Below are 6362 nucleotides of genomic sequence, written 5' to 3' on the forward strand. Positions count from 1 at the left end.
ATGTAATTTCTATGGTGGTTTGTTGTTTTTCATTTGTGTAATCACTTTCCAGGGTGTACAGGCTGATTAACCTCTAATAATTGCTCTTTGTAAAAAAATTTTTTTAGCTTTAAGACATTTATTTTTTCACCCCCTGGATGAATAATGCTCATTGTTAACCTGCTAGCCTGTAAACCTTCTACACTTTATAATTAGAAGAAACATTTACTTTCACTCTCTGCCTTAGAGTGTTTCTAATCTTTGGTGGTCAGAGTACATGCAGAAGGGTCAGCAGCGTTAATCCACCTGGGCATCCAGCAATGGGTCAACCAGTCAGCCCGGCCTGGGTAGTGGCGTTAGAAGATTTGACAGTATTAATAGTGTTCTTTAGTTTTGGGAGTGTTGAAGGGAAACTTTTAGATGACTGTTGCCCTCATTGCATCCTCAACCTGATGTTCAATCTAGTCCTGTAAAATCCTAAACCAGGAATTCTTAACTGAGGTTATGCCATACACTGAACACCTCTTTTGGTCACTAGAGAATCTCTTTAGGTACCAGATTGAAGTCCTAAAGTGTCTCTCCAAACAGATCTTTTTCTAACCCAATCTTGGGAATTCTCATATCTGGTGGCAGAGACAAGTACTAGAAACAAAATCAATGATCCAGAAATGGGACTCTCAGTTTAACGCCATGGGAAACAGTAGTTCGATCCTCACAGGGAACAGCAAACAGAGTTCCTTCAGAAGCTTCTCACTCTCCTCCTCTGCTTTTTCAGAGGAAGAACCCTTCCCCTGAAATATATGCGACCCTGTGTAAGTTCATTTAAACCGTCTCCAGAGAAGACCACCATGCAATCTCTGTCCTTCCAAATGGACTTGGAAATTATGTGTCCCCTGAAGCAGGAACTGTTGTGCTGTCCTAGGTTTCCAAGGAAGAGATGATTTCATCAGGGACCTGAGTATCTTCCTGAGAGTTACAGAGGATTTCATGATGTTCACTCCCAATAGGACTTGCCACCTTTTTGGCAGCCAGTAGATCAGGACTGTCTTCCATGCCAATCACAGATGTCTGGAGAGGGTACTGGACTTGTGCCTTTTTTAGCTGCTTCAACTGTGTGGCAGCAACCAAGCTGGAATCCAAGCCCCCTGATAAAAGACAGCCAATCCTTCTGTCTGTCATCAAACATTTCTTACAGCATTGTTAAAATGTCGCTCTTCACAGTTTCTGTCTCAAACCTGGGAGTAGTTTCTCCACACTATCAGAGTGCAGCGATCATATTTAACCATTTCCATGGACACAACTTTGCCATTTGGCTTTAAATCCAAAACTTCATAGTGTCCCAGGAGAAAAGGCTCTACTTTCCCAAAAGGAGCTGTGGAGAGTTTCAAGTTAACAAGAACTTTAGTTCTGAACACACAGCCAAAAATCTATTTTCTGTCATAGCTTTAAGCAAAGGTCTGACTCCATGGGTAGCTCTGGCCAGAAACACTTTCTTATTGTCTGTATCCAGTAAAATAAATGCAAAGACCCGCTCCAACATACAAATCATTGCTTATTTCCTCCTCTGTCATAAAGATGAAGGATTATCCCCCCATCTACTTTGGTCTGATATTCAAATTTAAATTAAAAAATGCATTTGGTTGTGGTAGATTTCTCACTCATAACATAGTCATAAATAAGAAAATTTCTTTGCTCAAATTGGTTGCATTCCAAACAGCTGGTCAATCTCTGCCAACTGGTGACATCCAAAGGAGCAGCTGGTGTATCCATTGACTTCTCAAAGCAAAATGCACCTGGAACGCTGTGTGCAATCTTCATAACAATCAGACACTGAACAGAAGGGCAGTCATGACTGGCTAAGAGGGCCCAAATGCTACACATTGTGCAGTGAAGCTATGGGCTCTCTCGGCGTGAGCAGGGCAGGTGAGCGAGTGGTGCAGACACAGAGGCAGAGGAGAGACGTGGGCTGCAGTCAGCAGGCCAGGGGGGTGCAGAAAGTACTTTTAGAAAGTCATTTTCACAGGCAAAGCAATGAGATTAGTTATTGGGGGTTTACTTTGTACAAATCTCCTGAATGCCCTTAGGTGCTGGCTCAGAGTACATGCATAACCATGGATGTGAGTGAGGGCTTAAATCCAACCTTTAGTCTACTCCTATTATCATTATCATTATTGTTATTGTCTAAAGGGTGGTGCTCTTCCCACTGACCTTAAAATGAAGACTTTTTTGAAAAATCATTTTTTGTTTTTCACTTACAGTCGACATACAATATTAGTTTCAAATGTACACCCCGATGATTAAACATTATATAACTAAGTCATCACCCCAATAACTCTTACATTTATATATATCTGACACAATATATAGTGTTTAGGATATTATTGCCTGTATTCTCTCTGGTATACTTTACACCCCCAGGGTTAGTCTGTTACTACCAATTTGTGCTTCTCAATCCCTTTGTCTTATTCACCCAAACACCCAAACCCCAACTCCCCCTCTCGTTTGGTAACCATCAAAATATCCTCATTTATTTTGTTTTCTAAATTCAATTGTTGATAGATATGTATTTATTGCCATTTTATTTTTTGCATTTTTAATCTTTCTGAGGATAATATAAGGAGCCTCTGAAACCACTTCAATCATGCAAACATTGGCATCACGTGAGTGCTAGGAGGAGAAAGGGAGAACAAGAAATTGAAAACCTATTTTAGAGCTTATTTCAAGGCTCTATCAGGGGAGTGCATCTACTCATGAACTCTTGGCTAAAGAATGGTCCTCTCCTCTATCAGGAAAAGTCATCTTTGATTAAGTATGCAGCTGGGCTGAGTTAACAAATTAAGAAAAAAACCCTCATAGACAGACAACAGCATGGTTATTAGAAGAGGGAAAGGAGATAGGGGAGGTAGGAGAAGGTAAAGTGGAAATAGGTGGTGATGAAAGTAGATTTGATTTGGGGTGATGAACACACAGTACAGTATACAGATGACATATACGATTGTACACCTGAAACCTATATAATTTTATAAACTGTCACCTCAACACATTCCATTAAAAAAAGAAAAGAAATTTATTTGAAAAAATAAAGAGGGGAAATTTCCCTAACATAGTGAAGGAAATAGACATGCAAGTCCAAGAATCTAAGAGCATTCGAACAAGATGGACCCAGAGAGGCTCACACCAAGACACACCATAATTAAAATGCCAAAGTTAAAAGAAAAGAATATCTAAAAAGCACCAGAGAAAATAAGTTAGTTACTTACAAGGGACTTACATAAGACTGTCAACTGATTTCTCAACAGAAATGTTGCATGCAAAAAGGGATAGGTAAGAAATATTCATTGTGCTAAGTGAAATAAGCCAGGTGGTGACAGACAAATACCATATGATCTAACCTTTAACAGGAATCTAATCAACAAAACAAACAAACAAGCAAAATATAACCAAAGACACTGAAATAGAGAACAGGCTGACAGTGACCAGAGTGGAGAGGGGAGGGAATTTCAGGGGAAGTGGGGAAGGGTTTGCAGGAACTAGTGTAAAGGACACATGGGCAATAACAAGTGGGGGTTGAGACAGGAGGGAGGAGGGCTCGAGGGGCTGGGCTGGGATGGGGGTAAATGGCAGAAAATTGTACTTGAACAACAATTAAAACATAAAAAAGAAATACAACCTATCAATTATAAAAATATATTTAAAGCAATGAAAAGCAAAGACTAACAACCAAGATTGCTCTACCCAGCAAAGCAGTCATTTAGAATCAAAGGATAGATAAAGAGCTTCCCAGGCAAGAAAAAGCTAAATGAGTTCATTATCACCAAACCTCTACCATAAGAAATGTTAACTTCTAGTCAAGATGGTGGTGTAGACAGATATGGTTTATCTCTTTGCACAACCACATCAAAACTACAACTGAAATGTAGAAGAATTATTACTCAAAACTATCAGAAGTCAAGTTCAATGGAAGTCTGACAACTATGGAATTAAAGAAGCCATATCATTCCAGGCTGGTAGGAGGGGCACAGGTGTGGAATGGGCTGGTATCTCATCTACATGTGATGGATAAAATTTTGGGATGGATGTCTCAGGAGTGAGGAGTCCCAACCCCACACCCAGCCCAGGGTTCCAGTGCCAGGAAGAAAAGTAGCCACAACTTCCAGCTGCAAACAACACAGGGGACTGAGTCAGTAGAAGAAACTTCTGCAGCCCCAAGTTCCTCTTAAAGAATCCACACATGAACTCACCTACTCAGAATTTCCTCTGAGCTTCAGCACTGGGATAACAGCTTGAAATGCATCAGTGGCACACAGAGAGAGACTGAAGTGTCTGGCATCAAGGCAAGCAGAGGCCATTGTCCCTTTTCTAAACCCTCCCCTCACAGAGTCAGAAAGCTGGTGCCATATCTGAGACTCCAACAACCTGGCTAACACTGTTAGACCTGCCTTGGAGATCCCCAGAAAGTCTGCCCCTCCCAGCTTGTGGACCCACACAAGCTGCTTTTTCATATGAATGACTGATCTTGGGTCATGCTTCACAACTTTCTAAATCCTATCGAACAAGCAACCACTGACCTCAGTGAGCCTCTAGCAGCACTAGCAGCAGCCAGACTAAATTTACAGTTTGACGTAGCCTGGGAATTTCCAAGCCCAGCACAAATAACAGCCATCTCAGATGGCTTTTTAGGTCAGGCAGGGTAGCACTGGGAAAAACAGGTGGGGGTAGACCTTGGCCTGCACCACCCAGGAAACACAGGGCCAGCACATCCAGTGGACAGCTACAGATTGTGTCAGAGCACCACCACTCTGACCCTGCAAAGCTGATCCTCCACGGAGGGTGGAGATTGGTGGTAAATGGTCACAGATGATTGTTGCAGCTGACTGGCCTAAGTAAATCCCTCCCATTGATCTGCCAACAGCAGTCAAGGCTCAGCTACAAAAGGTAAGTGTACTCAGCCTATACAAAGGGCACACCTCAAGTACTCAACTTCGAAGATAAGAGAGGCTATGCCCCTAGACCATACAAGACATCTACTACATTAAGCCACACTAGAAAGACACAGAGTCAAAGCAGCTCTACCTAACACACAGAAATAAACACAGTAAGTCTGGCAGAAAAAAGAGACAAAGAGACAAAGAAACATGACCCAAGTAAAAGACCAGATCAAAACTCCATGAAAGAGCTAAGTAAGATGGAGATAAGCAATCTATCAGAAGCAGACTTCAAAACACTGGTTATAACAATGCTCAACAAACTTAGTGAGGATCTCAGCAGCATTAAAAAGATCCAGTCAAAAGTGAAGTATACACTGCCCTGGTTAGTGTGGCTCGTTAGATGGAGTGATGGCCTGAAAACCAAAGGGTCACTGGTTCAATTTCCAGTCAGGGTTGCAGACCAGGTCCCAGTTAGGGGGTGCATGACGGGCAATCACATATTGATGTTTGTCTCTCTTTCTTTCTCCCTTCCTTCCCCTCTGTCTAAAAATAAAATAAATAAAATCTTTTTAAAAATAAAAAAATGAAGAATACACTATTTGAACTAAAGAACAAATTACAGAGAAACAACAATAAAATGGGTGAAGCTGAGAATCAAATCAGTGATTTGTAGCATAGGAAGCAAAAAAACAACCATGCAGAACATCAAGAAGGAAAAAGGATCCAACAAAATAAGGATAGTGTAGACAGCCTCTGGGGAAACTTTAAGAGGTCCAACATTTGGACCATAGTGGTTCCAGAAGAAGAAGAGAAAAAGCAAGAATTTGGAAATCCATGTGAAAAAATAATGAAGGAAAAAATTCCCTGGCTGGCATGGCTCAGTGTATTGAGGGCTGGACTACAAAGCAAATGGTGTCTGGTTCGATTCCCAGTCAGGGTGCATGCCTGGGTTGCAGGCCAGGACCCCAGTGGGGTACACGTGAGAGGCAACCACACATTGATGTTTCTCTCTCTCTCTTTCTCCTTCCCTTACCCTATCTCTAAAAATAAGTAAATAAAATCTTTAAAAACTAATGAAAGAAAAATTTTCTAATTTGGCAAAATAAATAGGTATATAATTCTAGGAAGCACAGACAATCCCAAATAAGATGGATACAAAATGGCTCACTCCAAGACACACCAAAACTAAAATGCCAAAGGTTAAAGATAAAGAGAGAATCTTAAAAGCAGCAAGAGAAAAGCAGATACTTAATCACAAGGGGGTTCCCATAAGACTGTCAGCTGATTTCTCAAAAGAAACTTTGCAGGCTATAAGGGATCGACAAGAAATATTCAAAGTCATGAAAAGCAGGGAACTACAACCAAGATTGTCATACCCAGAAAAGCTATAATTTAGAATCAAAGAGTAGATAAAGAGCTTCTTAGACAAGAAAAAACTAAAGGAGTTTGTCATCA

At 40.9% G+C, this 6362-nt stretch overlaps 1 pseudogene; it reads right to left on the reverse strand.

The window, feature by feature from the left end:
- Nucleotides 1–233: 233 nt before the first annotated feature.
- On the reverse strand, nt 234–1860 carry LOC118999891 (asparagine synthetase [glutamine-hydrolyzing]-like; annotated as a pseudogene).
- Between the last annotated feature and the right edge of the window lie 4502 nt (nt 1861–6362).

This window comes from Sturnira hondurensis, unplaced genomic scaffold (genome assembly GCF_014824575.4).
Source record: "Sturnira hondurensis isolate 20B ecotype Veracruz unplaced genomic scaffold, ASM1482457v3 Scaffold0015509, whole genome shotgun sequence".
Classification (NCBI taxonomy): domain Eukaryota; kingdom Metazoa; phylum Chordata; class Mammalia; order Chiroptera; family Phyllostomidae; genus Sturnira; species Sturnira hondurensis.